The sequence below is a fragment of the Mesocricetus auratus genome, unplaced genomic scaffold (genome assembly GCF_017639785.1).
Source record: "Mesocricetus auratus isolate SY011 unplaced genomic scaffold, BCM_Maur_2.0 Super-Scaffold_100018, whole genome shotgun sequence".
NCBI lineage: Eukaryota > Metazoa > Chordata > Mammalia > Rodentia > Cricetidae > Mesocricetus > Mesocricetus auratus.
The window spans coordinates 10,699,567-10,713,862 of record NW_024429199.1 but is presented as its reverse complement, the minus strand read 5'-3'; the positions used below and the strand labels follow the sequence as shown (position 1 = coordinate 10,713,862).

The window sequence follows — 14,296 nt, the reverse complement described above, 5'->3', positions numbered from 1 at the left end:
CAGCCACTTTCCAGGCTAGCCTAGACTGCGTTAAAAACTGTCTAAAACAAAAACAAGCAACCACACAATATAAAGCTTAATGTAAAGAAAAAGTGATTGTCTCAGGTATTTTTATAGTTGTGGAAACTTGACCAAACCCAACTCAGCACTGCTTATATTTGTATTGCACGTTAACACATATGTCATATGAACACCATACAACATTGCTTTCTACATTTTAAAATTTCTTATAAATGTAACACATCTATATCCTTCTTCAATGTGCATAGTTTTGGCTCACATTCTAGGTTTTTTTCTACTGATTCATGCAGTCTTTGTCCCACTCTGGATTCCACAGCTCCAACAGTCAGTCCCCTTCCAAGCAAATTTCTGCTAACAAGGATAATGGGATAATCATGGTTATTGTGAACCAGATGTGAGTCCTATGCTTAGCCTCAGCACACTTGTTCTGACACTTAGAGGTTTGGTAAACAAGGAAAAGTAATGGGATGTCTAAGCTTTGGGCAGCCAGCTCTGAGTCCTGGCTTTCTAAAGAGGTTGGGCCAACTTGACACTCCTAAGCAGGACACAGACTTACCTGTTGCACCCTTTCCCATGGGGGTCTGTTGACTGCTTGTTACTAGGGGCTTTTAGCAAAACACTTCTCATCCCCTCCTCCCAGTAAGACCTGCATGCAAGCTCCTGTTTATTGTCTAAATGCTAATTCCTGTTTTTGGCCCACCCTTTGCGGGAGGTCCCTGGGAACTTAGGCTTCTGACCTTGGTGTTTTTCCACAATACCTGCCTTTGGTATATAAGGCTCCACTCTTGTAATAATAAATTCCATTCTCCTTGTAAGAATGAGCTGCTGTCTTTATCTTTATTTTCATCCTTAGGCCTTAGCCTCAGATCATTGTGAAGTATGGTAGCATTGTAGCTGCGAACACACCAGCAGCACGCTACACTTACCTGTTGTGCTACAGCCTGCCACCACCTGGTAATATGAAGCCTGGTTTGTTTTTGCCAAAATGATAGTATGTAATAGTTGTTTTCTGGCAATTTGGAATTGGGAGATTCTGGTCTGTTGGCCTTTAATTAACTTGGGTTTTATTTCTATCTGAGCATTCAGACAAGATTCAATTGATCCCCCCTTTCAAAATCTCACAGAGAAACTATGAGTCCCAGAACCATTTATTGATTAAGACTTTTTCTTAACCAGCAAGAGGTGGGTAGGGAATGTGAGAGAGGACAGTGGGAGCTGAGGGTGAATATCACAGAGTAAAAACACGCATGTGTATAAGAGTGGCACAATAAACCAGGTAATTTTTTGTAGACTTTGTGACGTCATCCATGTCTCCTGTCATATGTCATTTTGGGGAAAGGAGGAAGAAAAGAAAGAGAAGAGGAGAGGAGAGGAGGTGAGGGAATGGAAAGTAGGTGAGGGAAGGGAGAGGCGGGGAGGTAAAGGAGAGGAGGGGAGAACAGAAGGGGAGGGGAAGGGAAAAGAGAAGAGGAGAGAAGGGGAGGAAAAAGTAGAGAAAAAGAGGAGAGGAAGGAAGGGAGGAGAAGAGAGGAGGACAAAAGAGGGGAGGAGTGGAGAGGGGAGGGGAGGGGAGGGGACAAGGGAGAATCTGCTTCTGGACATTCCTTGCCCATCTGTCGTCATTAGTACACAGTTGGACCTGGATTTAGGGTGACTCTGACATGCAGGAGGATGAGACTCCCCACTCTTGTTTGCAGAATGCACTGCCTATCATGGTTTCTTGTTTGACCATGGGGATCTCAATGAGTTTGCCAAAAGTCCTCTGGAGAATTTTCCTGAAGCTCTGTTAAATATTAGGGCCCCTGGGGAGAATGCCAAGCTTTGTAAGCCTGGACCTATAGTGACTCAGCACCATATATCTACTGACACAACTCTTCTCTCGGGTTCTAGTTAGTTTCAGACACTTCTCATTATGATCTACCCACAGATGTTTTTTTTAGTTTGTTGATGTTATAAATGGTATTTTAAAATGCATTTCGTGTGTTGCTGATAGAATATATGAATGCTGTTGAGTTTTATAAATTGTTTTCATATAGACTTTGTCAAACACTTCAATCTATCCTGTTAATTTGTATGCCCTCCTGTCTACAAATCATATGAATTTTCCTTTCCTTCACCATCCTTGCATTGTATTTAATCAAATTTAATTAAGTATAAAAATCTTATTTTCCTTGTTAACACTCGGCTACCTAGCTCTCCTAGTGCTTAAGCAGAGATTGCTGGTGACCTGCCTCGTCCTAGGAGAGAAGGCCCCTGTCACGTCTCTGCTGTTGAGGTGTTTACGCTTATGCATCTGTGCTGTTAAGTGGGACTGGTCTGCACTGAAGCTGTCCTCTGTTCTCCTTGTCTGGTTCTGTTGGCTGGATGTCCTCACCTTTTGCAAGGATTATCCAAACTAACCTTAACCTAAATAACATGGCTGTAGATGCTCTCAACTTTTCAGTTCAAATTACCTTCTAAACAGACTCAGCACCTGTATCATAGTTCATAACATCTATTCAGTGTGTTTTTGACATGAGGTCTCTAAAGAATCCTTCAGTCTGCAGCCTCCGGCCTCTGTGCTGTACTATGGAGGAAACATGGGGTACACAATAGTGAGCGAGGCATTGCTGTGGGTCAAAGTGTGTCTTGTGTTCCGAAGCTTTCTTATTTCCAGTGCGTCAGAATGTGACTGTATTTGGAAACAGGGACTTAAAAAGGCGATGAAATGAGCCATTGAGTGAGCCTAATCCAATCTGACTGGTACTCTCCAAAGCAGAAGGGTTAGGGCATGGAATTCACAAAGAGAAAACTGTCTAAAGCCACAGAGAATAGGTGGCTAATTCCAAGCCAAAGAGGCAGGCTGTCAGGGGAAACCAAACCAGCAGATCTACAGCTTGGATTTCTAGCCTCCAGAACTAGGCCATTTGGTCTGTGGCACTTATAATAGCCAGAGCACACACATACAAGCATGTTTACTGCAGCAGGATCTTACATTCCACAAAGAGCAGAGCACACACAAAAGTACTTAAGATGCAACGGTGAACGTGGTTAGCCATCCCTTCAGATAGGGCACAGGAGGAGAGCTTAGAGACTGACAGATGAGGAATCTTAACTGTATGCAGGGGATGGGTAGACCCTTTATTTTAGATAGAGGTGGCAGGTCCTGAAGAGGATGAAACATGAAGAGCCAAGAGGGAAGAAAGGTCTGTCAGCAGAAAATAAGGCAGTATAAGGTGTCCTGTCTGGGTTTAGTGGCAGCCCCGAATGAATCAAGGAGCCCAACAAATGCTTTTTGTTCAAAGTGAAGTTCTAGTGCACCTTCATAGGATTTTCAAAGGAAATGGCAAAACCAATTTTGCAACATTTGGCACTTTACACAATTGTAGGGCATACAAAATATTAGAATTTATAACGAGAAATTATGTGAATAAAAATTATCTGACAGGTAACCCCTCTCTCACTAGCTTTCTCATTGTGTCTCTGTGTGTGTGTGTGTGTCTCTGTGTGTGTGTGTGTGTGTGTGCACGCGCGCGTGTGTGTTTGTGTGTTTTAAGGGTAACTCTCAGAGATCTGGATCATGTAGGGATAAAAGGCAGCTTCCGGAAGATTGGCTGTAAGATCCACAGGCAAATCTGTGAGTGGATAGTTACAGCGGGGATGGAGCTTGGTGGCACAAAGCATGCTTGAGAATCTTTTTGGGGGCCAAATATAACCACACGGGAGTGACGCTGCCTGCCCAGGAGGTTTGTCAAGAGTGACTGACACTTTCCTTACAGAAACGAGGTGTTTTTTTTGTTACATCACAACATTGTTTATTATATGAATTTTTTAAAAATTCAAACAATAAATACAGCTATGCAATATATGGATACAGCTAAATGCAGAATGGTGACTTTTTTTCTCTTTGAGAGGCTGTGATTTCCATTTCTAGTAAAACAAAAGACTGAGTACAGGTAGAACAGGTTGGTCATTAGCTTCACAATTTGCCTAGAAATGATCTACAAATGCATTTCTCTTCCTGCTACTTAGCAGAAAGTGTAAAGAGGGAGATAAAGGAAAGTTTCCTTGTTGGTTCCTACCATATGAAAGAGTCTCTTTTAGCAGGGCCAATATATGGAAAATATCTAAATTAAATGTTATTACAAAAATGAAGCAGTAGTGAGATCCTGGCTAAAGGGGCAATAAAAGATATATGTGTGTGTGTGTGTGTGTGTGTATACATATATATATGTGTATGAATGTATATATATATATTATCCAACACAAACAAACAACAACAAAAAAGGTTGTTATAAAAAGCTCTAGGTGCACTATAAGCATATAGGTTTTTTTTCCATGTGTACTTTTAAACAATGGAAGTGTCAAAAATAGGGTCCACTGTGTTAGACTAAATACATTATTATATAGGCTGCATTGAATGGAATCTCTGTTTTATACTTATCATAAAGAAACATAATTTGCATCATATTATGGCAATTTATCCTCAATGAAAATCTTCCAGAGTCCTGTACATGATTGTACAACAGTAAAATGTTCTCTTGCATTAAATTGAAGACGTCTTTTTAATTAAACAACAACAACAAGAAGGAAATGTAGAAAGGTACCTAGAGATGTTAATTTCTAAGTACACAATATCCTAGACAATTCAAGACAACTTAATCTCCTTTGAGAACAACAAAAAATAATTTTTATCATGCTGTTAAATCCATCATTATGGATAAAATTGGTGCAAATTGGTCAAACGGATCCAGAAAACCCTGATGTCCAAGCTGGCATATTGGCAACTAATCCATAACTGGTAGTCAAAGAGCTTAATTTAAAAGAACTTGCCTTTCTTCTTGTTCTTTTCCAAGGTTCTTGAAGAGTTCTGTTGCGCTAAAGTGCATTGTTGAGCTTCCCAGTTTGCTTTCTCTTCTTCAGACTGGCGGCGTTTTTCCTCTAATTCCTTGTGTTGTGCTTCTAAATTCTTTTTCATTTGCTCATGGCGCCGCTGGAGCTCAGCTTCATAGTCCTTCAGTTTTTGAACTTTTTCTTTGACCTTCATCTCAAACACCTGCTCCATCTCCATCTCCATTTTCTTCATCTTTGCTGCATGTTCCCTTCTTTCTTCTTCCATCTGTGCCAGAGGGCTCTTAGTAAGTAGTCCTTTATTATTGTTGTTATCCACTCCATGTAAGTCATTGCTGCTCATTTTCTGTTTCCATAGTTCTCATAGTTACGTTAGTAGTAACATCTTTCAAATTCTGCATGTGTGTTCTTATCAACGTATTTCTTAGAATTGTAAAATCACAATGTTCACCATTTTCAACTTCAGCCACACCCCAAGGATATTGCCTTCCTCTGACTCTTTTGCCAGTAACTTCGACGATAGCATTACTACCTACCACAGCAGGAGGTAAATGATCCTTTATCTTCTTAACCAGCTTATTCTCTTCTTCATCATCCATTTCTGGAAATTCATATATTTTAATTTTATGTTCTTGAATTCCTTTCATCATCTGGTTTTTAAACTGCTGACATTCCTCTGGTATGAGTGTATCTGCTTTGGCAATTAGTGGGATGGTATTTACTTTTTCATGCAAACGTTTCATGAATTCAGTATCCAACGGTTTAAGTCGATGTCCTGAACGAGCGATGAAGTGTAAACAACACTGCACCCTGTTATTGGGCATCTGCCGTCTGCTCGCTCGAGATTCTGCATTTAAGAAACCCTCAACTTTACTGTCAATGTAGTCGATAGCAGGCTGCCAGCAATTACTGTATCCACTGCATCCCCAACTCTTGCCAGCAATTACTGTATCCACTGCATCCCCAACTCTTGCCAGCAATTACTGTATCCACTGCATCCCCAACTCTTGCCAGCAATTACTGTATCCACTGCATCCCCAACTCTTGGGGCGTCAACTATCGTCAGCCGCAACTGAATGCCGCTTTCTTTGATTAAAACTTTGGATTGCTCCACCTGTACAGTCTTTTTTATTCTATGGGAAGGGCCTGGATACTCTGGAGAATACAAATCTGTGAGGAACAATGAGTTGATTAATGTTGACTTTCCCAGTCTAGATTCACCTACAACCGTTAAGTGTCAATTCAAATCCTCTTTTCACCGATTTTCTGTACACTTGATGTGGAAGGTTGGCAAATCCCACATAGCCCTCAAGGTTCTTCGGTTGAGCTACCATAGTGTAGCAGTTGACGCTCCTCTCCTCTATAGCATCGGAGCTTGCACTGACCAACATCCCCTCCCACTCTGCAACCAGCCCTGGCCCAGAACTGAGGTGATTTTTAAGGCTTTAAAAGCAGAGGACTTTTGTCTTCCACAAATGGGCAGATGTGTTCTGTGACTTCCCCAATCTTCACTGAGGGTAAGGAGAAGGGGCTGAGAACAGGTTGAAGGGTCTGTGAGTGGGAAGAAAATGATGTCTTCTGATTGTGCCATCAATTGTGATCTCTTCTCATAGTGATTATATAGCAGGCTAGACAGGAAAAGGGTGGGGCAAACTGTATGACTACTGGAGGCTAATTGATACAGAGCTGAACTTCAGTGAGACTACTCCAGACAGACTACAACACAAAAAAGCCAACCCATATGACTTCTGGCTGTCCACTGCTACATTATAAGGCCTGGCAAAACTGCCTGTTCCAATCATGCATCAACATTCCACATCCAGCACCTCCTTGTAAGGATAGAAAATGGCCATGAAGGGCTGGAGAGATGCTCCAGGGGAAAGGCACACACTGACTACCCGAGCTTGACACCGGCACCGACATGGTGGAGGAGAAGAGCCATTATCCCCTGATCTGCATCCCAGCACTGTGGTGTGCTTGCCCCTCCCCCAAGGGTGAATAAATAAATAAGGGAACAAATAAATGTAGTTTTAAAAAACCAAGAAGGAGTGAAGTCTGGAGATCCTGACCTATTCCTGGGATTTCCGACCTTAAATCACAAGCAATCTTCCTCTTTATTAAAACTTGCCCATATAAATAGTGATCAAAAAATCCCACCAGTTCCTCTCATGCTTCACAAATGAGAACTCATTTGTACCTATTGTGAACTCTTTCCCAAACCCTTACTTTGTCTTGTTTTTGGGTTCTTTCTTGGGTGGACATGAGACCCTGGAAACACTTGGGAGAGATCTGAGTGTGTTCTTTCTATCTTCAAAACCTCCAGGCTTTACCTGCCAGTACAGTTATCACAGCTTACCTTGCCACAAACAGCAACATGGGACATCGGGAAATATGAATTACAGGTAGTGAGGATCTGTAACCACGTGTCCATCATTCAGAATTTAGTTTGTGGGCATGGAAGGAGGCAGGTGATGGAGTGAACTGCTCAGGGCTTCTGCAGCCATTGAGATGAGGCAGCTGAGGAGGCACACAGAAGCCCAGCAGCCCCCACCATTTTCCTGCCCAAGGTCCCAACCCTGAGACTCTGGGACACATGCATGAACTTCTGAATTTATGTGCTGAGGCTGTAATCTAAGCATCTACTCAGGGTATTGTCTCCCAATAATGGCAAAATTGTTTTCTCTCCTATTAGTTATGTTTAGGTTTTACTCAAAGTCTTCTGTTTTGTCAAAAGTGAATAGGGCTTTACAAAACACTATATTTTCTGTTTTTCAGATATACATATATTTATATTTTTGTGTATGTATATGCCTGGAGGAAACTAAACAAAAGCAAAAGAATGATTAGTCCAAAATTCACAGCAGTTGAAACCACTGGGAAAAAGTAGCAGAAAAGGGGGAGAGTTTCTGGGGGGTGTTATTGCTCCAGATGGATTGAACCTAAATGAAAAGAGAGGTTCAACAAGAATTTAAATAGAACAGGTAAGGAATTTAGGAACAAGTTGAAGATAGAATGAACTTCACTTCGAGACAAACTGACAGAGATACTTGGTCTCACAGAAACAGTGGGGGAAAGGGTGTGTTTAAAGACTGCAAGCAAAAGGAAGAAAATAGACCTGCATGAATAAGTCACTTAGTGTTGAAGTCAGGTCATCTGCTGAGAGTCCAAACAGGTGGGGGTGAGGGTGGGGGTGGGGCAGTGTCTCGGCATTCAGCGCCTGGAATATGGTTGCTGCACAATGAGTTTGTGTCGAATGAATGGTGAATAAGGGCAGAGTGGGGAGTTGGAATAAACACTCTTGGCCATCTGCTGGGACGTAAACATGAGAGAACATCTAAGTAAAGATGACTCAGATGACTGTGTGGTGGGTTCAGCTGAGGTTACGTCACAGGAATCCATGGTGTAAAGGTGACTGCCAGCCTGCATGTTCTAGAGAAGGGTGAAAAAGATGATCTTGGGAAGCGGGCAATGAAAAGCTCCAGAAAGCATGAGTGAAATAGCCTGGCATGGGCCTGGACAGCTGAAAGGGAAATAGAGCCAGGAAGCAGATGCACTTGGAAGCAAACGGTTGTCTTATCATCAAAGAAAGCAAGACTATTATTGACCTCAGTTTCGGCTACTGCCCCCTTTGTGTGATGCATTTATCTAATTATCCTTTACCAATTAAAACTGGGGAGTCAGATATCCGGACAAGAACCTGAATGATCAGAGCAGCGGCTGGTGACCTCCTTTCTCTCTCACTCCTCCAGCCAAAAAGGGCAGAGACCCACTCTGCTACTAACTGTTTGTCCTTCAAAACCTCTATGGTTCATTTTTATCAGTCGGAAGCTAGCTCCGCCCTCTGATTCAAAGAAAACTTTATTGTCACAATGCAATCAAAATGTCACACATTTCTCTGCTATCTTTTTGCAGTATGCACCTTTCAAAGAGTTTGCCACATCTGCTGTTTCAACATTTCCTCCTTCGACACTCTGAAATACACCCCAGTGAGGTGTCTCTTCACTGAAACCACTCTGGTCAAGGACGCTGCTGTCTCCCAGATTGCTCAGTATAATGGTCAAGTCTTAGTTCTCATGCTATCAGATCTTCTGGTAATTTTAGAAATGTTAGACATAGTCAATGATTTTCTTGGACAAGATAGAGTCAGGGCCCCTACCCTCTTTTCTCATCTTCACTGGCTGCCCATTTTTCTTTCTTCCTGAAGCTGGTTCTTCCTCTTCTCTTGGCTCTGTTAGCCTTGGAGTATCGCAACATAAATCCTTGTTCATTTTCTTCACTACGTGTACACATTTTGTTCAATGTGATATATAGCTTATGAGTGCATATGTCAAGATCAAAAATCCCGTCTGATATTCAAACTCACAGATGAATGTCCTATTCGACATGATTGACATTTCAAAGTGAACTTGATTGTCCTACTGACACTACCTTTACATCTTCACCCATATTTTTCTACTTCTCAGTTAAAGGCAATTCTCAGCGTCCATGTGTTCTAGACGAATATATTGGTAATGACCTTGATTCCCTTCCCTGACACTCCAAATTCTGGTATCAGTTGGTATCTGCTGTTGGCTTGAGAAACGTATCTGAAATCCAACTAAGCCTCACTACATCCATTGACTACAGGCTGAGTCATCACAGTCTACCTGGACAATAGAACAGGACAGTTAGACTAGCTTTGGACCATGACTTCGTCCTTCTGCCTTCCCACTCCCATCAACTCCCTCCACTCCATCTCAATATAGTATTCAAAGAGATACTTTTCCAAGGAAGTCACACTGTGATCCTTCTCTATTCCTAAAACTCCCCTAGCTTTCTGTGCCTCTCAGTAAAGGCTAAGGTTCCCTGAGTTCTCATATTATTCCACAGAGCTCATGTTTACCACTCTTTTTTAACCTCAGTTTCTCCACGCATGTCAACCACACACCTTGCTGTTCCTAGGACACACAAGGTTCCATGCTGACGCAGGACCTTTGCAGGCTCAATGCTGATGCAGGACCTTTGCAATAGCTTCGTGGCTGCAAATACTCTCTGTCTAGAGCCTACAAGACTAAATGTTCTGTCCCATCTTTTCCCAAATATCAGTGATCAATTTAATATCACACCAATATTTTTGTGCTGCCAAATGATTTTCAACAGCCTATCTAATGGAAAAAACATATTTTCTAGCATATTCCAATTTCCACAGTGCAAATATTCAGCAGTTTTGACGCTACCTAGAAATGTCACCAAACTGATGCTTTTGAACATGCGGTTGGGAAGAAATGGCACAGTCAACTCTCAGTGGCAGTTGCAAACCAGCCACAGCACACCATTCTCAGCAGCACAGCCCCAGCATCCAAATCCCTCTTAACACACTCTGTCGTTTCCAGACTCCACCACTTTTCACATATCAGGTCACTTGTTGTTTTATCATTATCCTCCTCTCTCCCCCACATACTCCTAGGGACCTTTGTGTGCTTGTTCACTGACACGTTGTGAGAACAGTGCCTGGCACAGGGCAGGTGCTCTACATGAAGTCAGCCAGTTAATAGATGGCTTTTCCTATGAGACTGATGCCATAAAGATAGAGAACCTGTGAGAAACGGGAGAATTAGCCAGCGGAGATGTGTAGTCAGATTTGAAGACTTAGTTGACAGGACAGACGTAGCCCTGCTTAAGAAGGACTGGATGGAAATGGAATTGGGTCTGAAAACACTGAGGCTGGGGAATTCTGAGCAGTCACCTGCGAGGGAGTGTTAGAACCCCCCCTTTTCCTCAGCAGGAGGACCAAAACCCTCAGGGCTTTCTGGGGCTCCACACTAGTCCCTTCTTTTGACGCCCTCTCTTTAATTTAAAGGATATCATCTAATAATACATCATTACTATGGGCTCCGAAGAACCGTGGATGCTCTTTGGAAGTGATCAAAGAGAACAGATAGGTGGGCATTCATTAAATAGGCAAAATGCCTAATGCTTTAGGAAATGCTTTGTGGTCATTTTCTTTGATAACCACCACTGGATGCTTAGTTTTTATTAGGTGAATGAATGTGTCAATGTGACTTTCTTCATATCTTTACCTGGGGCCGTGAAGATCTGGATACTCCCCCTCTCGGATATATAAGCCCTCCAACAGCCTAGCAATTCCATTTCCACTGACATTTCAAAGTCTTTTCCTAAAACGTTTTCTTTTCCATATGTCATTGCTGCAGAGCCGTGTAAGTGAGCATGTTGTTCTGATATATTTGAATTGTTCCATCCTTCTGAAATGCAGCGTCATGCTGTTCTCACGCTGGGATATAGTCAGCCTCTGTACGTTACCTTGATTTGAAAGCTATTTCTGATTTTACCAGCAGCCTTCAATCTTTTTTTTGCATACTTACATTTAATACATTTAATATTAGAATAATAAATGCTTAATGAACATTAGTATAGTTAGCTAGCATATTGACAGTTTCCAAAACTTAGATGTAAACATATAGTTGTACAAGAAAACAGAAAAATAACTACTTGTTGTATTTGTGGTCCCTGATTTCAGCCTTCAATCTTTAAGGGCATATTTTAGTGGAAATTATTACACTTATCCTACTTGTGCAAATATCTTTCATTAATGACATATTTATATTTAATATTTGACTTTCAACATATTGAATCTGCTGTTTGAGTTCAGGGAAGAAAGGGTGGAAAACATCGAAGTTGTGAGTATTTCACTTCCTGTACTAGAAGTTCACGTTTGTCTAGGTGTGGAACAGGCATGGAGTCCCAGCTCTAGGGTGCAGAAGCAAAGACCACGGTGAGTCTGAAGCCACTCAGACCTTGCCTCAACAGAACAGAACAAATACACAGCAGCAAAAGAAACTTCAGACCCATCGTGAACTCCCAGATTGGAAATACAAGGAAGACAAGAAACAGGGAAGGAGAAGAGCCAATTCCTTGATTCACAGTAGGCACAACCCTCTGTTCTGTTGGGTTCTGGAAAATCATGCTCCAGGCCTTGGCTTTGACAGAGCTCTGCTGTATTGAGTGTGGACTGTGATAGCGTGGCTGCTATCAGAACTGTGGCTGCTGAGACTTCCCTCCCTGACTACTATTATCCACACCCGTTGTCTTAGTTAGGTTCTCTATTGCTGGGACAAAACACCAAGACCAAAAAGCAATGCAGCAATGCGGAGAGGAAAGAGTCTTATTCGTCTTACACTTCCATTTCATTTTTATCATCAGGGAAAGTCAGGACAGGAACCTGGAGGCATGAGCTGATGCAGGAGCCTTTGAGGGGTGCTGCTTATTGACTTGCTTCCCATGGCTTGCTCAGCCTGCTTTGCTACAGAACCCAGAGCCTCCAGCTCAGGGGTGGCCCCACCCACAATGGGACAGGCCCTCCCAGTGATCACTAACTAAGGAAATGCCCCAATGGCTTGCCTACAGCCTAATCTTGTAGAGGTATTTTGTTAATTGATTTTCTCCGACTCTAGTTTGTGTCATTGACATAAAACTAACCAGGACTCCTATTTATATACCACAGAGGTCTTGGCCCTGTGAAGACTGTCCTCCACCTTTTGCTTTGATGGCCATTTGATGTTTTTGTTCTGGATGTTAATGAGTTTTTGGTCCCCACTTGAGACTGCGTCGCTCTGACCCACAGTGCAGAGGCCTTGCTCTGGTTTCAGTTTTATCTGATAATTCCATGTTTCCTTGGCTAGCCACCATCCCAGAACTTCATCTCAATGTGCACCAAGCAGCAGACATGGCTGGATCAGTTCAACCTAATTTTCTCATGCTGTTTCCTAGAAAGTTTCTAAGTCCTTTAACTGGAGTGGTTGGTTCATTCTGCACTATTCACTTGATTACCTCATTGTGTCAGATGCTCCTAGAAGCTGGCATATGAGTCAGGGATTTAACAAAGAACAATCAATAAAAATAAGTTGTAATGAATGCTGACCACTACAAAGAAAGTGTGACAAGGAGGGAGAATGAGAAGGTGGTGGCTCTTTCAGAGAACGTAAAGATGCTGGGCAGGGGTCCAGCTAGTGTCCTCGCACTTGAGTGTAACATGTACCTGGAAAGCAAGGATGCAGCAATTCCTAGTGTAAGGAAACCCTATTGCATGCATTTTAGGTTTCCATTCACAGACACAGGCAAATGAAAGTACAGAATTAATAGTGAGAATAAAGTATAGCATACATTAAATCAGGATGAACCAAAGGAAAATACTGCATGAAAAGTGGGAAAGTGTATGATGAACCAAAGGAAAATACTGCATGAAAAGTGGGAAAGTGTATGAATCACAGTTTCAGGTTAGGCATTCTGATGACTTTGTTTGACTTTTGGTTTTTGTGCCATAGCATATATAATAGTGTAACTGCGCCATCTGCCTTTGTGAAGTAACTCGAGAGTGGCATTTTCCCTGTCTAGGTAGCTTTATGGCTTGTGTCATCAGGCTTTATCTCTCATGGGTTATTTATGTGGAGGGACAGTACCGGGGTGTATATGTAGTAGAAACGCCATATTTTCTAGCATATGCCAATTTCCATGGTATGAATACTCAGCAATTTTGAAGCTACCTAGGAAATGTCACCAGACTGATGCGGTTGGGAAGAAATGGCACAGTCAACTCTCAGTGGCAGTTGCAAACCAGCCACAGGACACCATTCGCAGCAGCACAGCCCAGCATCCAAATCCCTCTTAACACACTCTGTCGTTTCCAGACTCCATCACCTTCTCATGTACTTCTCATGTATCAGGACGCTTGCTGTTTTATCTGTGGTGATATCCACCTCCCTCCCCTATACACTCCTAGGGACCTCACAGTGACTTTCTGGTATTCCCTTGGCTCCTGACTGCCAGGGTTGTTGGGTCCCATAGAAACGGTTCCACTTCATCTTGACTTAAGGTCAGAGAGTCCAAACCCACGATTTATTTATCTCTCAAGGTTAAACAACAGAATGTTTGACCTGAGATGTAGCTAAACTAATGGGTGTCTTGCTCTAACGACAGGATATTGGGGTTAAGGTGTAGCTATTGTGTATCTTGCCTTGAAATCAGGATACTTGGCTTAAGGTATGGCTACTTGATGTTTTGGGTATTGAGAAGGTAATATGATTGCTTGCTCTTTGTATCTTGGTAAGGAAGTCTCATTGCCTTCCCCCACTTTTGATGGGATATGTAAAGACTGTGTGTAATAAACTTGGGCAACCCCCCACAGTGTTCACTGGAGTGCCCTTCTGATTCCCTCCTGTGTCTTTTCTTTAGAGTCTTTAATTTTTCTACCTGCTACTCCTTAATCCATACTTACCCTCTCAGGCATGAACATGCAATGACACAGGATATCTTTCCATCTGAGCTGCAATGCTTACACCTAGAGGCTGGCTGGTAACCAGTGGACTCACCCAGGGAAATAAGCCTTGACCAATAAGATTCAGGATGGGAGAAGTTTACCAGCTGGATCCTCTCCTTTTATGAGCTTAGA

At 42.3% G+C, this 14,296-nt stretch overlaps 1 pseudogene; it reads right to left on the bottom strand.

Annotated features, from left to right (window-relative positions):
• Positions 1–4,741: 4,741 nt before the first annotated feature.
• Positions 4,742–6,242, bottom strand: LOC101837154 (annotated as a pseudogene).
• Positions 6,243–14,296: the final 8,054 nt, after the last annotated feature.